The sequence below is a fragment of the Eptatretus burgeri genome, chromosome 7, assembly GCF_056783735.1.
Source record: "Eptatretus burgeri isolate ZD-2024b chromosome 7, Ebu_testis_v1, whole genome shotgun sequence".
NCBI lineage: Eukaryota > Metazoa > Chordata > Myxini > Myxiniformes > Myxinidae > Eptatretus > Eptatretus burgeri.
In genome coordinates this window covers 83,717,981-83,738,102 of record NC_140967.1, presented here as the reverse complement: position 1 = coordinate 83,738,102, position 20,122 = coordinate 83,717,981, and the positions used below count along the sequence as shown (strand labels likewise).

At 34.9% G+C, this 20,122-nt stretch overlaps 1 protein-coding gene across 31 annotated transcripts in view; it reads right to left on the bottom strand.

Annotated features, from left to right (window-relative positions):
- Positions 1-20,122, bottom strand: part of LOC147023651 (neurexin-1-like) — a 1,116,838-nt gene that overhangs the window by 888,458 nt on the left and 208,258 nt on the right. The window lies entirely within an intron of this gene.

The following is a 20,122-nucleotide window of genomic DNA, read 5'->3' as shown; positions in this document are numbered from 1 at the left end:
ATCAAACGAGATTACCTTCTCTTGTTGAAACGTTGTATTCACCGAGCTTGAGAGTGAAGACTCGCCAAAACGACGTGAGTTGATTGTTGTTTAGTCCGTAGCCCCCGAAAGTCGGGGGGGGTCATGACATTATAGATATGTGGTTTGTGTCATAAGACCATTCATTTGAAACCAGTTCCCCACACTCATACCAAGAACAAAAAAAGTAGTGGCGGCGAAGGTATGCGCTCTATGAGTGCCCGTTCTAGTTTTACCAATGCATTCATATGTTTAGATATTGTGCTGTACAAAGTTTTAGGTCACATTATCAATTACTGTGAAAAAATCTTATGGTATCCAAAATCAAGATTTTGGGGTTTCGGTTACCGTTTTTTTTCCGCAAATAGCTTAAGAAATAAAACTAAATAGAGTGGCAAGATGCTATTTAATCCTAACCTTCCTTTTTCAAAAACATCAGAGGCATGTATAGGACATAATTATGCCAAGGGTTTTTAAAATAAAATTCTCATAGCAGCAAAATTACAATTTGTTTAATGTAAGGCCTAGATTTTCAGCATAACCTACTTTCTGTGACCTTTTGACCTCCCCTGACCCCAGAGGTCATCCAATCAAATTTTGTTATACATCGTTCGAAAGCTGACATTCTACCAAAAAGAATGAGTGGTACTGTGTTACTGTGAGATGCAGGGTTCAAGAGATGCAGGGATTTGCATTTCCCCTACCCCTAGTTTTTTCGATATTGGGATTTGCCGGCTGACGTAAATAAAAAATTGTCCCTGGAGAAGTTGCGCAACCGATCCAATTTGCCAAAGTCACTTTTCTGGTCTCTTTCACCCCCACAAACATGATTCAAGTGCCAAAAAATTTACAGCAGGGGTGTCACATCAAAAGTGTTATTTTCCACATTTTTGGCCCTTGGATCCCAGACTACATTGCCTATCCATGAGGAAGAAAAAGTTCTCCAATTCTGATGTCACAGGTCACATTGTTTGTCAGCTATGATTTTTTGAAGAATAAAACTTTTAAAATCCTCTCCTCCAGAACAGCTTGACAGTTCGAGGGGAAACTTCACCTACATGTTCCCCACGCCTTGGGGATACCAGGGTGTTCATGAAGAATAAATAGGTCACATGGTGTGGCAGCCATCTTGGATTGAATGAAAATCTTTCAAAGTTCTTTCTCTTTAACCGCTTCATCAATCGACGTGAAATTTCACCATTATGATCGAGTAGTTGTGGTGGAATTACTTGAACCTCCAGCGGAGTCGAACGTCACTCCAGTAACTCCAGTGTTAGTTGAACCATTTATTCGCGTGCACACGGGAAAGAAAACAACTGTGCAAAGATACACCGAGATGTATCGATGCGTGCCTTCTTCCCTTAGAGTTCTGTTCACAAGCCTAGTTGTTTTTTTATCGCAAAATTATTTGCATAGAAAGGGGGAAAGAGGGGGCATTGGTAGAACAAAGAACAGTACAATGTATCGAAGCAAAACTACATATCACTCAATGTTCCGCAGTTTGTTAATTAGCAGAACACCAGATATGGTTTGTGTGAGAGTACGGGAATTCATCTCCCACTCAATCAATCATGCAGGCAAATGTGTGTGCTACTTCCCCTCATGAAGGGCATGATGCAAAAAAAAAAAAACACTTTTATTTGCCTTCACTCTGGGTTCGATCATTTAGCCATGATCCTTCTTGGTGAAGAACTCCATATATAGTGATAAAACGACTTTAGTTAATTCCAATGCTTTGCAATAGACTTTACACCTTTACAAGCATAAGTACGTTGTTAGCTATTTGTTTAAGTTGCAATAAGAATAACAGAGCTGTATCAATTATGTCCTCATGGACCTTGTATGCATGTCCATGGGGCTCATATATGCAATTACACAAGCTTCAATCAAATCAATTAATTCTCAGACATAGGTATAATTAATACTGAATCACAGATGCATACTCATACAATGAATGTAATAATCAAGTTTCTAATGAGCTTTTAAATCAATCATTGTCGATCATCAAGGTTTTCACTAATATATTTACTGTATGCGATAAAAGCCTTTATTTGCAAAGTTAAATCAATCAATAGGCTTAATTGAGCCACAGCTAAACAAAAAACCATAAAGTTAATATTGTAAAATAAATTCTCCACCACATAATCATGGGGAAGATATGTTTTAAATTTCAACATGATTGGATGCATGATCTGGCAGCCAGAATTATTTAATTTTTGAATCTGGGTTCAGGGATTTAATCAAATTCGGTGCAACTATGTATAATGATGCAATAATGTGGGCGGAGGAGTAGGGTGAATATACTGATTCTGGCTCACTTTTCTCCATGTAAATGAATGGGGGATTTTCAGCGATTCATTTTTTTTTCCCCTAAAAAGTAAACCCCCTTTTTATCCCAAGGTATATTTATTTGTCTCCCCTTTTAACCTAGGGACACTTTTTTTCAAATAACCAATGCAATAAGATAAAGATTTGTTCAAGTAGTAAAGTAGTAATGTGATTTGTTAAAGGTGATTCTAAAGAAATATCTGAAACATGTAAGCCTAGGGACACTCTTTTTCAAATAACCAATGCATATTGTTTAGCTCACTCATTGAACCTATAAAGATTTGTTCATTCTCAAATTCCTTCAATAGTTTAATTTTCTTTGCACAATAATCCCCATCTAAAATATTTAAAAACAAAACATTTGAATCTTTATATTTTTTAAGATAATCCTTTTGTGCCATTACGAAATGATAAACTTCGCTTAATGCTCTTGTTTGACCACCTCCTGAGCCACAGGTTATTTTTGTTAAGCCACGCCTACTTTCATAAGCCCCGCCCACTTTTAGTGGATTTAAAGCCCTGTCCACCTTTCCTTAAGCCCCGCCTACTTTTCCCTCAGCCCCGCCCACTTTCCATGAGGTGTTTTCATAAGCCACGCCCACTGTTCCTAAGCCCCGCCCACTTTTGCTAAGCCCCGCCTACTCTTACATCATTTCCAGTTCATCTCTGACTCAAAGAAATCACCAGAAAATTCTACAATGTAATGCTTTTGAAAAATTTGCCTGGGGTTGCCCAGGGAATTTTCAAAGGAAACCACACCCACCAGTCTTTCCCTATAAAAGCCTCAAGCCCAGGCTCCATTTTAAACATTTTTTTGCTGGCAATGGTGTGCTGTGTGCTTGCCTGGAACTCTACTACTTGTATGGAACTAAACCTTCAAGTTGATGAACTGGATTCAAACCTCCTATCCATTGAGGTAAGATTTTATTTCTCTATTTTCAGTTTGATTGAAGCATCGACTCATTTAATAATTAAATAACTTAATTAATACATTATTTTCTCTCACAGGAAATTGTATCTGAAAATACCGAGTTTGCCACAACTTGGGGCAAAATTGTTGGCTTGGTTGAAGACCTTGTGAGCGACCAAGACCCACAGAATGAGCTAGTCCTTGAGTGGGATGACTTTGGGGTTCCTTGGAGATCGACTACTTGTATGGAACTAAACCTTCAAGTAGATGAAGTGGATTCAAACCTGTTATCTGTTGAGGTAAGATTTTATTTTCCTATTTTCAAAGTTTGATTGAAGCATACTCATTTAATAATTAAATCACTTGATTAATACATTATTATTTTCTCTCACAGGAAATTGTATCTGAAATACGAAATGAAAATACTGCTTTTGCTACAACTTGGGGCGAAATTGTTGGCTTGGTTGAAGACCTTATGAGCAACCAAGACCCACAGAACGAGTTCGTCCTTGATGACCCAACCAAAGAGTTATACCTTGGAGACCAGCAAAGTCCTGAAAAAGAGTTTTGCAACAATAGTACTCATTGTGAGTCATCAAGACAATACCCCCTGAACAAGTTATACCTTGATGAGCCAGAATACAAGTTTTACCTTGGAGACTCACAAATTTCAGACATTTTGAAAAATGGAGTTTTCCTTGATGATCCACAGTTATACTATGAGAGATCTATCACTGAAACCCATAAAAATTGGAAAAATGGAGATTTCCTTGATGATCCACAGTTATACTATGTGAGATCAATCACTGAAACCCATAAAAATTGGAAAAATGGAGATTTCCTTGATGATCCACAGTTATACTATGTGAGATCTATCACTGAAACCCATAAAAAATTGGAAAAATGGAGATTTCCTTGATGATCCACAGTTATACTATGTGAGATCTATCACTGAAACCCATCAAAATTGGAAAAATGGAGATTTACTTGATGATCCATAGTTATACTATGTGAGATCTATCACTGAAACCCATCAAAATTGGAAAAATTGAGATTTCCTTGATGATCCACAGTTATACTATGTGAGATCTATCACTGAAACCCATAAAAATTGGAAAAATGGAGTTTTCCTTGATGATCCACAGTTATACTATGTGAGATCTATCACCGAAACCCACTATATTTCTGGAAATTGTGATTCTACCTTGGAGTCTTGGATAGAGATGGTTATACTTTTGGAGACTTGAAATGTGGGTTCTGACTTGATAACTCACAATGTGATACGTATGTTGGAAACTCAACAGGAATGTGGTTATACCTTGGAGACTTGGAAAGTTGGGTTTATTTTGGAGACTGGAAATGCCACCACTCTTTGGGATCGAAACCTATCAAGAAAGTTCTTACTCCCCCTTTCTACGTCATCAAACCTGAAAGCCTTAAAAGACAGAATTGGAAGAAGAGAAAAAAAACATAAAAAAAATATATATATATATATATATATATATATATATATATATATATATATATATATATATATATATATATATATATATATATATATATATTGTTAGTTCTGGGAAGAAAGTGCAGACTTACTCCCCCTTTCTACATCATCAAACCTGAAAGCCTGAAAAGACAGAATTGGAAGAAGAGAAAAAAAACGAAAAATATATATTGGTGGAAATCTCATTTTGAAAAAGACATTGTGTTGGGCGAGGGTTGGGGGGGTTGGGGTTGAGATTTTGAATGTGAGGGTTGGGGTTAAGATTTTGAATGTGAGGGTTGGGACACACACACACACACACACACACACACACACACACACACACACACACACACACACACACACACACACACACACACACACACACACACACACACACACACACACACACACACACACACACACACACACATCAACAACCAAAAATTAAGCATTGACTATTCAATTGAGGATTCTGTGTTTGGGGTTCACAGATTTAAGAACGTCCCTCTTCACACACATTATATACTGTTATACACCTCGGACTTGGCCCTCGAGTGTCCACAACGGTGTATAGTAGGAGGCAGTGAAGTGCCAACCCATTGCTCCCATGGGTATTATCTGCTTAGTTTTGTCTTTTGTAATTCCTGTGAATAAAATAAACCTAAAATGTCTTCCCCTTCTAAATCATATATCTTATAAGTCGAAGGAACTGTATCTATTACATAAACAATTTTAAAAAGTTCGTTCGTCCATCGTTTTATATAACCTTTTTCAAAATGAGATTTCCACCTATATATTCTTACGATATCACCAACTTTGAGCTTAGGTTTTCTGATATTAATCTCTTTTTCATATTTTAATTTTGTAAATGTTTCTGATGGTTTCATATTCGTTGACGTGTGAATCGTGTCATTATACTTATCCACAATATCCTGAATAAAAGATGACCATTGTTGTGAACCGAGTTCTGTGATTTTTTTTATAGTCTCTCTTTTAAGGTACGATTAAAACATTCAACAACAACAGCCTTCCCTTCATTAAAGGTACTGTATAATGTAATACTGTTATTTTTTAGAAAATTCATAAATGTCTTGTTATAAAACTCTCTACCCTCATCAGTCCACAATTTTTTAGGTTTTCTCTTACTTTTATTAAATAGCTGTTGAAAGGCTGACATAAGAGTATTACCTGTTTTGTTTTTTAAAGGGACAACCCATGCGTATCTACTCCTCAAATCACTAACGGTGAAACCATACTTGTACCCCTTATCATTATTGAGTTCAATCAAATCAGCGGACCAGATATTATCAACTTCCTTGGAATAAACCTTCCTCCCACAAAACTTTGTGAATATTGCTTTAAGTATTTCATCAGCTAATTGCTCTTCAGTCTTAATGACATCATTAGAGCCCATAAGTTTTTCGAATTTCCAAGTCCAAGTTTCAATTTAGCACTGATCATCTTCTTCACGATGAACCGATCAACTTTTTCTCTCAAGGTTGGATTTTGTATCAGAGGCAAATTATACAACATTTCTCTATCGGCTTCATGCTTTTCTTCCAAAATTGTGGTATTCCCAAAATCAATATCGTGTCTCATGCACACTTCATCAACTCTATTGATGGGTTGACTCCATGATTTAGGATTGTCTGTCTCATCTAATCTTTTATCCAAGTTTGTGCCTGGACCACAGAAAGAACACCCTGGTAGATGCAATTCCCCTGGTATTCCAGTTGTTGTAAATTTATTTCCTGATAAAAACTTTTGTATATCTCCTCCGAGTTTGTGTTTGGAGATAAATTGATTTTTTCTTTTTTTGAACCACACACCGAACATATACCTTTTTGTATAACCCTGTTATTTTTACTTTTAATATATGAAATATTTTTCGTATTACTTTTCTTTTTACATTTGAGGCAATAACTCATTTATTTATGAGAAAAATTCCTGCAGAGTGCAAAAACCTTTTTCGTTTCCAACATGCACATTTGAATCTTAATTTTGAAAAACATTAAGAATTCTTCGAAATGCCTTCACTCTCTCCTCAATTTATTTAAGAAAAAAATGAAAAACTTGAATTAAAATGAATATCTTGTCGATGTCAATAGTCTTGTCGAAAATATTGCAAATAGACTTGTCAATTCTTTGTTTTCCTCCTTGGTGGGTTGAGTTATTTTCTGTAATACCCCTAATCCTTTTTTAATCTCATCGGTTTCCATATTTTCATATTTATTTAGTCTCGCTCTTTCCTCCCTCTCCTCCCTCTCCTTCTCTCTCTTCTCTCTCTCCTCCTCTTTCTTCTCTTTATTCTCCCTCTCCTCTTTCTCTCTCTTCTCTCTTTCCTCCTTCTCTTCCTTCTCCCACTCCTCCTTCTCTCTCTTCTCCCTTTCCTCCTCTTCTCTCTTTTCAACTCCTCATCCCTTACTATCCTTGAATCGCTTACACCCCATAGAATATCATACATATATTCATCAGGATTTCTTGTTATTCCTGTACCCAAAATATATTTTTTTTACAACAGGAAACCAATAAAATTTCTTTTGAATTTCTAAAAGAGCCTTACCTTTTCTTAACTTTATAATTTTTTCATTAATTAACATTCTAATTAAATCTAAAGTTGTCGGTTTATCAACATCAGCATAATGACAATCTTTTATTGAAAATATCTCATTCTTATGTTGTAGAACATATTTATTAAAATACAGAATACACTTTTCTTGAAGGTATGCTTGGACACAGAAATGATAATTTTCTTGAAGCCTTCATGCTGTCATTTATGTATTAGAAATATATGTTAGAATAATATTATGGCACGAAACACCTCCCCATCTTCCCATAGTTAAATAATTTTGTATTTCCTTACTTATTATATGTAATCCTGTTTTTTCTGTTTTCATGATATAAATTAGGACAAAACCATTATTGTATTTACCCTGATTAAGTTCTTTTATTTGTTGTTTACTAATCGTGGCTCTACAAAACTCATTCTCGATACCAAGTGGATAATATTCTTCCTCATGAGACTGATTTAATTGTTCCAGGTCTTCTAGGTCAAATTTAAATGACCAATTATACCCTAAATCATTCATATCATACCCCCATTGTTCTATTCTCATACAAACGATACGCCGTTCTTCATAAAAAATTATTTTAATTAGAACTGGGAATTCTGTATGATCTGGAGATAAAATCAACACTTCTATATCTTTGGAATACACGGCCGTTTTATTTAAGGATATATACTGTGATAAATCGCTTAATCTCCCCCAAGTCATTCGCGTCAGTCGGGCTTGGATAATTTTTTAATTTATAAGCATTTTTCATATTAATATTTTTGGTTATATTATATTTATGTCATTCAGCCTGTGCCTTTGTGTAATAATTTGATAAATCAATATCCAGTTATTGGGATACACCAAAGATAGAACCATCTTTACCAACATAAGTCATTTATATTAGATTAAAAATAATGTCATAAATATTTTTATTTTTGTTGAGTTGAAATAGCACATATAGACATAATTGACCACAACACTTGGAATTTAATTATTGGACTTGAAATGTTTGATAAACACCATTCTGTAAGAATTTTATGACTTCAATAGGGGGTGGAAGACCAAAACTATCAAAATAATATTTGCCTTGATTATTAAAAATACAAACCCAATGAGAACCGTTCCCATTATTATCTTCTAAGTTCATAATAATATTCTTTGTATGTTTAGACACATTTGTTAATTCATCTCTCATACAAATAACCACATTTTTAATTCTTACAATATTTGACAAGTTGTAAATTTGATGTTGTATTCTTTCCAAATTCTTTAAACCACTCATCAATGCTCATTTATTTATTAGAAAGATATAATCCATTACCTTTTAGTTAATTTTACACCTGCTTGTGCGATAGAAGAAAGCATATCTCCAACTAACAATCTTGCTTTATCAGGCAGACCAAGTTTTTCAGCAAAATCCACAATTACACCACTTCCACTAATTTGTTTCTCCAACTCTTTGTTATGTCTTTCCAATTCTTTTTGAGCCTGGAGTCGAGCCTTCCTTTCGTTGGCAGTTTTTACCGCTGTTGAAATACCACCCATCAATGCTCCAACCACACTTAAACCAGCAAATAAAGGAATTAGAAATGGGAGGAATCCTCCACTCGTCTCTCTTATTGAATATTTTTTCAACATTGGTTTTGTCATTTTAATTTTAAGTGAGCCAGTATCATTCAAGATTTTAACCTGTTCTCTTGTGAGCAAAACATCAATTCTTACTGCTCTTTTTCTCTGAATTGTCTTCACGTAAATCGTACAAGGCTTTTGATTTTGAACACAAGATGACAGTTTTATGAAGATTGATTTGTTTAACATATACCCCAGTTGGTACTTTGCCACTCATTTATTTAACAAAAAATTATGTGAGACTAATCATCACACAATTATCTGTTTTAATCTGTATTAATCTGCAATTCTGTTTCTTCCAAAAGCAAACAATATGTATCAACTTCTTCACTCTCTCCTCATTCAATGTTTCGGGAAGTATCCACTCGATTAGACTTTATAGTTTCCTTTTGCGCGCTCAGGTCAAACGCATAGATTGTATACAAACTTTTAAATGCTGTCATATCAAAAATAGGTTCTTTATTTCCATTACTTTCACACACCTTTTGGTAAGACTTTTATGTTTCAGCAAAATCATTTTTTTCCCAATTAATTTCCAATCTATCTCGTGGATAAAATGTTCCATCTGGAGAAACGTGAAGTTGTTTCACCTGAGCATTATCACTCAATGCATTATTCTTATCAGTTGCAGTATCACCATCTGGCTTTTTAAAAATGATCCACAGATATCGTGGCTTTCCTTCCAGAACACCCAAATTCCACGTGTAAGTGGTTTGGTTTAGTTTAACGTGTTGACATCTTCTTTTGAGGTATGATACACTGAGTGGATTCTTTGAGTTAAGTCTTCCATTCAACATCACTTCTGTTTTAATATTTGGAGTATATTCACTAATATACCAACTCATTTCCTCAATTACAAATTTATTCTGATCACCAAAAGCACGAGCAACACCAAAAAGTAATCTATTTTCATTATCTCTCCTTTGTAGTTGAAATCTAATTTTAAGACCATACAGAACTTTATCATGATCACAAAATCCAAATATACCTTTAAGAGGAACTGCCACAGTAAAACCATGAACTGCTTTTGTATCATCAGTATACGTTCCTTTCCTTTGAGTATATCCAGGGTCTCTGGTTGTTCCTGTTGACATATCAGGAATAAAACCGTCGACAGCCCCCTTTCCCATTCTATCACTGAATGTGTATAGAGTAAATTTCATCATTTCAGATACAGCAGAGACATAATCAATCGCTTCAACTTCTTGTGTTCCAATGTACAAATGAACACGATTAAACATTTTCCAGAAGAAATCATTTACGAGTGTAGCGTTTGTGTTATTCCCAGCCTTAGTGAATTTAAATTTACACAACAAGAAATTTTCAGATAGATTCAAATAGGTTTGTTGATTATTTATTTCAAAACTTTTTGTACCATTTGCATTCCAGTCTGTTCCAGTTATTGCATTTACCTTGAAGTAATCTTCTTTTTCGTGGAGTTTGAGATGATAATAGTATCATCCAAATCATAAATACTATCAATTGCTTCCATACTTGTATTTTTTTAGGAAAAAAGATGTTAAAACTTTTGAAACCCTGACCCAAGTATTTTAATTATTTTCTGTCGTTCTTGGGGGGCCAACTGAGTTTTACCTTTTTAAATTTCTTTAATTGCTTGTAATTTATGAGATTCCTTTTGGCCATGTTTTATGCTCTTTGGAGCACCTGCTGCATTTCCCACAGCAGAAGCAGTTGAACCAATTAGGTCTTTATGTTTAAGAATAGTTGAACCAATACCCATTAGAGTATTGGTTCATTAGATGGGATCAATGATCCCATCTCCTCTAAATTGATGTCCAACACCCCTTTGTCTCCAACACCCCTTTGTCTCCGACACCCCTTAGGTTTATCGTATCCTCCACCAAGATACATACCTTCACCCTTGTAGTATGGGGAAAGGAACATCCCTTCCCCTGCAATTATTTAAACTTTTCCCAACTCGTGTTTCCTCACAATAACCATCGTATTTATTTATTGGAAAACTTCACGTAGGTGAATTCTGATGGATATATCTTCCCCATTAAAAGAAATCATACAATTATCTTGATCGGTTATCCGAAAATTTACTCTGTGTATGTTTTTTCCTGACACAGGGAGATAAACCAAATTTTTGGGTTCCATATTGAATTTATAACCAATTGGGGTTGAGTATGCACTGTGAAAATATTGTACTTGTTTTTATTCCATCATTATAAGCACCATCAATCAAATCACAGTGAATTAATACCGAGTTTATTCCTGAGGATATTTGAATGACATTATCACTGTAAAACATCCCATTAGTTTCAATCTTTTTTGAGGAGAAACCCAATAACTCTCGAAATGAATTATCAATTGTGAAATCAACCTTGTAGTTATTTTTAACTTTAATTGTTGATTTTGAAGTATGTTTTTGAATGTCTATAACAATATTTTTGGTTCATCACCCTGTTCTTTCATAAGACGAGCAATTTCGGAAGATATTTGAGAAATCTCATATGCTCCGGGTGAGACCGTTATCGTTTTGTATCCACTTCCGGGATTATAACTAAACTTGTCATTTTTATCAGTTATATTAAATAAGGTATTATAAGTTTCCATGGACAATAAAGATGCCTCATATTCTTTTGTTTGGTCAAGTTGTAATGGGTATGGGAATGAAGATGTGTTGTCACTTGTTGTGAAATTAAAACTCAGGATTGTGCTTCTCATCTTATTTAATGAGATAAAATGTCTTTATATTGAGATTTATTAATTATTTTCATGTTCATCAACTGGTCTAAAATGGCTGATGCTTCATTAAAACAATTGTTATTTCCAGCTTTCTTACTACCTAACAACAAAAACAGTCGATTAACTAATTGCGATGGGTCATTTGGAAGAAAACTAATACCTGAACCAAGGATACTTGAAGCCTGAATAATGTGTTTCTCCTTCTCATTTTTCCTACTTTTAACAGAAATACTAACCCTATAATTTAGAGTGTTCAGCAGATCAATATATACTCTATCATCATTATTTTTCATATCCAATGGTTTATCAATATACTTTGATTCATCCCTCACAGTTGAACCTTGTCTTCCATCTTTTGTGAGAAGAAACATTAATCTCTGAGTTAGTTTAATAGGGGGTTGAGCAGAACCCAAGAACTTTAATTCATCATTAAATATCAAAACCTTTTCTTGAACAGGATGAAATATTGCTGGTTGTTCTGTTGGAATGAGTCCTGCTTTGGTTTTTGAATCCGCTGAATATTCATTGTTTTGAAGAGCATTCACAATATAATCAGGGGGTCGATTAATCTCTTCCAGTTGTTGAAATAAACCTTCATCATCATATTCTAATTCTCCTAAATGCTCTAATTCTTCCTCCGTCATTTGATCAAAATCTTTTAACATTTGAAGTTTTTTTGGAGTATATTCTACTGTGGGGTCTGTGGAAACATCTTTCATTTTTTCTTGGGAAGTTTTTAAAAGTGGTTTAAAAAAATTTCTCTTGTTTTCTTTCAAATGCTTCTTCACCCGTTAGTTTCTGTCTGCGTTTCTTCTTTATGTCTTCCCGTTGTTTTACAACTTTTGAAACCAACTCTTGATGTTCTTTAAATCTTCTTGCTCTTTCTTTCGCATCCATTTATTTATTGGAAAATATAATTTAATGAATTGTAAAGATCAACAGGGAAATTTTCCTTTTCTTCATCATCCAAGTAGATGTGTTCAAATAAATTGTTTTCTTTAAATATTTCATCAAATTCTTTATCAACATTAATATGAGTTGTAATTTCTTCTTCACTAATACTTGCATCTCTGCTTTTCATATGTTTGCGTTGAGTTTCTTCATCAACATCAAAACCGAATGATAAAATCTTCACTCCGCTCAGATGTTTAATAATTTGTCTCGTTCCTTCTGGATGAGTTTCTAATATCCCAAGACCACCAGATTTTAGTTTATTTAACTCACTCTTACATTGTGAATATTTTGTTGTACCAAGAGAAACCTCCTCAAATATTTGACCTTCATTCCTCAATCGCATATGTTCCTCCACTGAAATATAGTGATTATCTTCACCTTTTACTTCTCCAGGTCTTATTGCTCTAGTTGTTGTTGATACAATGCGTATCACGGGGTGTTTTTAAAGTAAATTTACAATATTCTCATTTGTACTAAACAAGAACCTTGATTTATGAAAGTTTTTTCCAGAAGCAGATTTACCCACAAGATGTATAATAATAGTTGTCATTTATATATGTAATTGTTTATAAAACAAAAAATATATCCCTTAATATCTCAACTTGTTTCACAACAATATATTAATATTTTTCAGTCGTGTGCTTCATGTAATCCCCAAATTCCTTTTTACTACATAATGTGGAACAATTATCTCTCCAAAAATTATTTATATTTATTGAATTTAACTTGAATAAAATAAAAGTATTACCATTGTTTCTGATGGAACGACGAGGAAGTTGAAAGTACGATTGAAATGTCTCCCTCTTGGGAGGAAGTCTCAAAGGAAGTTGAAATGTCTCCCTCTTGTGTAGTAGCTGTCCATTACGGTTTGGTTTCTCTCATTAACACAATCATCAAAGATAACGAGGTTCTTTTTTGATTTATCCAAATCTTAGGGAGACGGTATATCATCCGTATTATCACTAAGAATATACAAGTTATCGGTTTTGATTTCTTTTTACATCTCTGTGTATCACAAAATAGTTGAATTATATCTTCAATGTTATAATCATTTAGGTTTTTTTGAAGTTTAAATAAACCGATTATATCTTCTTTTTGAAGACCAACATTAAAACCTTGTGAGAGTAGTTGATACTCTAGTTGAAAACTCGACTTTGTGAAAATTATGAAATCATCATAATCGAAAAAGTTGGGAGTCAGGAGCATCTTAAAAAGTAAGCAGGTTTTTCCACATCCGCTTGAACCAACTATGAGACATCTTAATGAATTTGGAAGATTTTTATGATTGTTAAATTTTATCTTATTTTCCCAAATGGGTAAAAAAATCATTCATTTATATATTTGGAAAACAGGTTATTTAATTTATTATTGGCTTTTTTAGAAACTCAATATTTTATCCTCAGTTCAGGCTTAATTTCAAGATAATCCATTATTTTATTTATGCAATATCTTGTGTTGATATTTCCCTGAAAATCACATCCATGAATAATATATAACAACAATCCTTTGAACATTTCTCTAATACGTTCAGTTTCTTCCCTTGTAAGGAAAGGTGTGTTATCACCCTCATACTTTACATTCATTTCTCTCATCAATCTTGTAAAGCAATTCATTTTTGGTGTAAATCTAAAAGAATTATTTTCCTTTTTAAATTTTTTATTATCATTAATGAGAAGATAATCGCAGAATATACATTGTTTATAGGCTTTTGACTCTGTGTTTAATCCCTGTCTTTCACACGCAGGACAATTCTCAAATTTGTCATCTGGAGAATCAGGGAAGTCGAGCATATTGAAAAGTAAAACTTTACTTAAACTGCAATTCATCTCTACTTTGAGTTGCATATTGATTCATATTTAATAATATTACCATCGATATCTATATACTTTTTTTCATTACCAGATTCAACTACAACATTTTTTACATTAAAGGTAATTTTAAAATAATCCTTATCTACTATTGAATGAAATGTCATTTCACCTGATATATTAACATCCTTTATTTCATCAGGATTTACATCTTTACGGTTGTTGAAAAAAATACAAATTTCTCCTTGCATATTACAGATGGTCTTATCTTTTCTTTCTAAAGCTTCATCCATAAGGTTTTTGTTTTTTGATACTTTTTCTTGTTTCATTGCTTTTTCTCGTTTTGAATATTGTTGTGGTTGACGAAATTCACAAACCACCATTCAGGTCCCTTAGGTGAGATATCTCGGTAAGTATATGTGTAGTTAGGCCCAAACCCGTTGTCTAGAGGGAATAAATGTCATTCATGCGGGCTGCGACTATTCAGGATAGCCGTTTTTCTTTTACTATCTTTATTTTGGACCAGCCGCCATTATTACCACCACCAACCACGTCTCAACAGCCATCACAACAACAACCACCAACCACAACGCCGCTTCACAATAACAACCACCAACCACAACGCCGCTTCACAACAACAACCACCAACCACAACGCCGCTTCACCACAACCGCCACGACCTTTACCGTCACAACTCGCCACCATCGCATCACTGTCATCTCGCGCCACTCGTGGGCACCGATGCTGGACTCGTGCGGGGCGCGCACCGAGCAGCGTGTTCAAAAACATCACGGACTTTCCGCAGAAAAACGGATCAAAAACGACTCACGCCCACTTTTGTTCCATCCAATCGGTGAGCGAGGGGCGATTTGGCCCCGCCTCCAGGGCGTTGGAGGGCGGTCGCTTTCTGCAAATTCATGGATCAAAAAGCATTCACGCCCACTTTTCCTCAGGCCAATGGGGAGCCAGCAAGAGAGGTGAAGGGTCGGAGGCAGAGGGTCAAGGGTAAAAGAGCAAAGCCACGGGGCTTATAAAAACGACTGCGTTCGTCAGTCAAGAAGTTCAGTTGGAAGTTGAGGGTTGAGAGTGTGCGGAGTTCAAGAGAGTCGTCGGTGGAGCTGGAAAGAAGTGGCACTAGTCAGAGTGAAGAGGACGGAGCTGTGGAGAGGTGACGGCGGCGAAGGTGGACGAGGGGGTGCTCGCGTCGGTGCCGGGAGCTGCACAGAGAGAGGCCAGCAACGCGACCGAGGTGGAGGAGGAGACGCTCGCCGCGGGACCCGAGACAGGGTAATACCCTCCTTCCCCCGAGCATCAGCAACCCCCTCCTGTTTCCCCCCGCGCTGAGATAGTGCGACAAAGGGGGCCCCCTTCCCACCCACTACCAGACACTGTCCGCGAGGCCCGCGGAGTTGAGGCACCACCGCCGCTCCGCGTCTCATCATCAGACGGGTAGGCCCGACACGGTCTCGGCCCCAGGCCCGCCTACCCCCCTCATCCTGGAGGGTGGTTCTCTTTTCTTTTGCTTTGGGAATATGTGTTGTCGGCGCCGTCTGTGAAGTAAAATTGTATAAGTGTTGCCGTGTGCCCGGTAGTCGGATAGATCTGCATTGTTGCATTTGCTTTTTGTGTAATATTGCATTGTCTTCTTCTTTTACATGTGCTTTTGGTGGAATTGTATATGTGTGCTTTCCGTTCATCGCGAAATAAATGTGCTTATTGTTGAACTGTTTTCCCGCTTCGCTTCGTCTTTTCTTTCATTGAATCTCCATCTTGCTTCACGTAAAGGGTTGGTCGTGGGCTAAAACGCCCGATAATTAATCGAACCATCGAGGCCGATGAATAACACCGCTCGGTTATCCCGATAGTACGGAACGGGTCGCTTAAAGTGGCCCGTGTCCGAAGTCGACCTGCGGCGAGGTGCGATCGCCCGGTCTACCCTCCGTGTGGGTACTTAGGTAGGTCGAATTTGGCGAGCAACCCTATCCCACGCGGGGGCCGATTGGCACGATCGTGGTGAGACCGAAAGGTCCACCCGTGACTGGTTCCCGGCGATAGTCCGAGAGGGTCATGACTGGATTGTCCGTCCGGTGGGCGACGTGCCGCGATTCGAGTTACGTGGCCGTCCGCACGCCGGAGGGCGCGAATCCGCAACAATATATTACCAGAAGGAGAGGAGAAACTTTTGTAAGAGATACTTTAATTGATGTTCTCCCAGGTATACAAAAAGCCCTTCCACTGAAGGAAATTGAAAAACTCATCTTATCCAATAGTTGATATATTTATCTTTGTTCAATTTTACATCCTTGACATATTTCTCAGTATCTTTTACAAATGAAGAGATTGATTGAAACTTGTCTTTTGTGTCTTGAAACATTGTATTTATTAAGTGAAAAAAGTTGGAGGATAAAATGATTTTAAGCACAGATTCACCTATAAATTAAACTAAATTTTCATCAAGAAAATTTTAGTTTAAGCAAAGTTTTATTATATAAATATGGTGAATACAATGTACTGCGGTTTGTAATCACGAATATAAACATTATAAAAAAACACCTTCGAACCAACAAACACACATTTAATCTATTTCATCAAATATCTCCTCTTGAGTTGGAAAGAAAACATTGTGATATCTGCTCAAAGGATGTTTTGAAGAGTAGTTATAATAGACATCTTCAATCACAAAAACACAAGGAAAATGAGTTTAAAGTAAGGGGAGACTATTATATTGAAAACACTGATGGGGCATTTAAAGGGCATATAAAGATAAGGATTTTTCAATTTGGAGAACCCGGTCCATCATCAATAGCTGAAATCAATTGAAATAGTGAATCCTGATGTTGAAAAAGTTAGTAGAAAGACATTAAAAGAAATGAAAACTTTAAAGTTTTATATGGGAGTGAAAATGAATATGAAAAGACAAGATGAAGAGCAAACTCCTTATATGAGAACAGATCTTCATTTTATAACATCATTTAAAGATTTTTGAATCGTGGGGTTTCTGAAGAACGATCAAGACAAGAGGAGGATGTTGATAATACAGTGGTTGGAAGTGGATTTCATATTTTAAAAAATCATCTTTTTAGATATACACATTCTAAAATCAAACCCTCTTAAAGCTTCTTCTTATATTGAATTACCAAAAGAAATAAAACTAAAGAAGGCAGTTGTTAATATTAAGAACAATGATAATAAATGTTTTCTCTGGTCTGTTCTTGCTCACTTACATCCACCAAATTGTAATTCAGAAAGAGTAAAACAATATATGAAATACGAGAATACCTTGGACATTAAAGATTTTAAATTCCCAATGCCACTAACAGATATTCCTAAATTTGAGAAAAAGAATAATCTTTCTATTAATGTATATGGATTAACGGATACAAACAAAGTTCAAATATTAAAAATTTCAAACAACTATAAAAATGAAGAAACACACATTGATTTTATATTTTAGTGTTGGAAAGAATTCACATTATACAAACATCAATAATTTATCAAGATTAATCTCTTCTCAGGTATTCAGAACAGCAAACAAAATATATCCTTGTAAGCGATGTCTTAATTCATTTCATACAAAAGAACGATTAGAACAACATTCAAAATATTGTAGTAATCATAAATAAGCTGCAATTACAATGCCGAAACCTGGTGAAAAGATTTCTTTTGAAGAATATAATAAATCTATCATGCACCCTTTTGTGATATATGCTGATTTTGAATGCATCCAAAAAAGATAAATATTGCTTCTCCTAATCCAAAAGAATCGTATACAAATAAATATTAAAAACATATTCCTTGTGGTTTCTGTTATTATGTCAAATCCTCTGTTGGAGAAAAGTATAATAAACTTGAACATTATAGCGGAAAAAAAGCTTCACAAGAGTTTGTAAAACGATTAGAAAAGGATTGTATAAGACTCACTAAATTAATGAAAGAAACAAATGAACCGATGAAATTAACCGAAGAAGAAAAATTAGAATTTAGAAAGAACAATATCTGTCATATTTGTGAGGAGGAAATTGAGGAGTCTAAAGTTAGGGATCATTGTCATCTTACTGGTAAATATAGAGGTCCCACTCATTCCTGTTGTAATCTGAATTATAAATTTCCTTCTTTTATTCCAGTCTTTCTTCACAACAGCACCAACTATGATACACATCTATTTATAAATGAACTTTCAAAAACACCAGGGAATACTTCTGCCATAACAAACACAAGTCACAAGTATATTTCATTTAAAAAAATGATATTCACAAAACCTTTAACTCGTATTAGGTTTCTAGATTCTTACAAGTTTATGGGAACATCACTAGCCTACCTTGCATGAAATCTTAGCTCCACGGGGTCTTTTCCAAATCTTAATTCATTCTTTCCAAAAGAGGAAATTCTAACTAAAGAGGAAATTCAGATTAAAGAGAGAATTCAAAGTAAAGAGGAAATGCTAATTAATGAGGAAATTAATGAAGAAATTCTAACTGAAGATGAAATTCTAATTATAAAGAAAATTCAAACAATGAATGAAATTCTAACTAAAGAGGAAATTCTGATTAAAGATGAAATTCTGATTAAAGAGGAAATTCTAACTCGAGAGGAAATTCAAACAAGGAATCAAATTCAAAGTAAAGAGAAAATTCTTACAAGTAAGGGAATTTATCCTTCTGATTATATGGATTCATTTATGAGATTTAAAGAAACACAACTTCCATCAAAAGAAAGTTTCTGTAATAACCTTTATGAAGTAGAGATAAGTGTTAAGGAATATAAACACGCACAAGAAATTTGGAAAATATTTAAGATAAAGAACCTTGGAGAATATCATGATTTGTATCTAAAAACAGATGTTTTATTGTTAGCTGATGTGTTTGAAGCTTTGATATCTCTCTGTCATAATAAAAATTGTTATGGATTAGATCCTGCCCACTATTTCACAGCTCCTGGTTTAGCTTGGAGTGCAATGTTGAAAATGACAAAACAAGATATAGATTTAATCAGTGATGTAGATATGCTTTTGATGATTGAGAAGTCTAAGAGAGGTGGAATATCACAAGTATGTTCAAAAAGATATGCTAAAGCAAATAATAAATATCTTCCAAATTATGATAGTGAAAAAAAGTAATTATTTGATGTATTTTGATGCTAATAATTTGTATGGATGGGCAATGTCTCAATCTCTGTTTTATGGTAAATTAGAGTGGGTGGAAGAAAGGGATTATGAAAAGGCTTTGATGAATATTGTTATTTCTTCTCAAGAGGAATTGAATGAGGAAGAAGAAGGTTATTATTTTGAAGTTGCTTTGAGGTACCCGAGTGATCTTCAAAAAAGACCTTCCTTTTGCATGTGAGAAAGAAACCCCAAAGAAAGAATGGTTAAGTGATTATCATAAAAGTTTTGATATTAAAGGCAAATCAACAGAAAAGTTATTAACAACATTCTATGATAAAGAGGGATATGTTTTGCATCAGAGAAGTTTAAAACAGTTTTTGAGAGAAGGATTGAGAGTAGCTAAAATTCATAGAGTTTTAAAATTTAAACAAAGACCTTGGATGAAAAAGTATATTAAATTCAATACAGATATGAGAACAAATAAAAAAGTAAAATTTGAAGGGGATTTCTCTAAATTGATGAATAATGCTGTCTTTGGAAAGACAATGGAGAATGTTAGAAACAGGCAAACATTAGATTTGCAACATCTTGGAAAGAAGCTTCGAGATTGATAAATAA